Here is a 1878-nt window from a genome sequence, read left to right as displayed (position 1 = left end):
CCCTTCTTGTCACTCTTAATACACTTTTCTGAATGTATTGTATTCTTGCTTGAACCTGTCCAGGACAACTTTACTCTATCAATCTGCTGCTCCTGCTTAAAAGGGACATCTCTCTACCTTTTGTGCGTTCAAAGTCTAATTCATTCTTACAGTCCTGCATATACAGCAACAAAATTGTATTTTAAGCTTCAGTCACCCACCAGCTAAATACAGATTGAGCTGCTACTTCTGTTATGTGTAATTTGTCAATGAATGAAAAGATCTGTGAAGAAAATCTTAGCTAAATTCCTCTTCATCTTAAGCTGAGAGAGCAAAAGCTTTGAAAACTAAGATTGCTTGTGTTGGGGGCTACTAAGCTAGTGCTATGAAATTGTTGTAAAACCTTACTATTAAAAGCTTCCTTTAGCGTTCATTTTAGCAAGGGTGAGGTTGAAACAAAACAGGATGACGCTACCCTGACTAGAGTACTATAGATATGACTCAAATAAGCTTGCTAAAAAGAAACAATTAAGGATGAGAACCATGGTGGTCTTTCTTGTGCCCAAGAGTCCATCTGTGTTTTCCCATCTGTCCCCTTTCCATGTAACATCATGGTTACCAGGCCTCCACCTGAGAAGTATGTTAAATGAAGTTAAACAAAACTTAACAGAAGTCTAGTACTTGTGCCCTGGGAGATACTGTACTGCAGCTGTACACTAATCACAAAGTTGGCTAGTGAAGAGAAAGGGTGGGTTTACATGCTATAGTAAATAATACAGTATAGGAGTTATGCTGGGGTCAGGATTTGGTCTCACAAGGAGACTGTCACGTACTTGAAGAAACAGAAGGCCTGTGAAAAGCAGATGTAGATGATGGGTACAAAAAAAAAAATCTTCATAATGCTTAATAGCAAATATGCATTTCTGTACTTTTTGAAAGCTTAGTATCTGTCATTTGATATGGGGGTAAGGTAGGCACTTGTGGCTTGTGTTTCAATTCCCTGATTCATTTCAAGTGTTGATGTACCTCAATTATGAGGAGGTCCTGTTAGCAAGAGAGTTCTGTGTAGTGACAGACCATACTGTGTGATATGTATGCAAAGTTCCAGCTGTCCTTTAAAATGAGGAGCAAAAATACAGTCCTGGCCAACTGATGGGATTGAGGAAAGCTATGCATATTTGAATGGGAAGGGGCAGAAGAAACCATAGCTAGGACACAGCTACTGGCTCCTGTTACAACTCCTGCTTTCTCATACTGTAACAGAGTTCATTTGAATTCTTACTCCTAAGCCTCTGAGATTAGGTGTGAACATAATACTTGCAAAGAAGGTTTCTCCTCTGCCTTGTCCATTGACCTTCATATTGCTGGAAATGTTCATTGTCTGATGCATGCTAGAACTGCATCTTTCAGACCTAGACAGATTTGTGACTATAGTTTATCACAAGATAACTTTCACCTGTCACTTCCAGATAGCAGTCCTTCAGCTTATTGTAAAGGGTCACAAAACAAAGCATAAACATGTGTTCCTCTGTGCACAGGGAGATCACAGCTACCTAGCCAAGGTCCTTCAGAATTCTGTCATGAGAAAACATTCCTCACCACAAACTCTACAATGATTAATGAAATGAGCTAGCTCATAATTCTCCCTTTCCTGTGGCAAGTAACAGTCTGTTTTCATAATGCCTAACTGGACCTATGAGACTGCATTTCCTATTTACAATTCCTGTATTCAGAAGAAAAAGGGAAATACGCATGGGGAGACATAAGAACAGGCACCATTTAGCTAACTGCCTTCAGAGATCAGGCAAGAGGTAAAATGCTTTCATTTTGCATAGTTTCCTACTGTGTGCTGGCAGAAAAGAAGAGTTATCAAACACCTCCCAGTTCCCAGGAGTGGTG

The sequence above is a fragment of the Phalacrocorax carbo genome, chromosome 1 (genome assembly GCF_963921805.1).
Source record: "Phalacrocorax carbo chromosome 1, bPhaCar2.1, whole genome shotgun sequence".
NCBI classification, from domain to species: Eukaryota; Metazoa; Chordata; class Aves; order Suliformes; family Phalacrocoracidae; genus Phalacrocorax; species Phalacrocorax carbo.
This window is presented reverse-complemented; position numbering follows the sequence as displayed.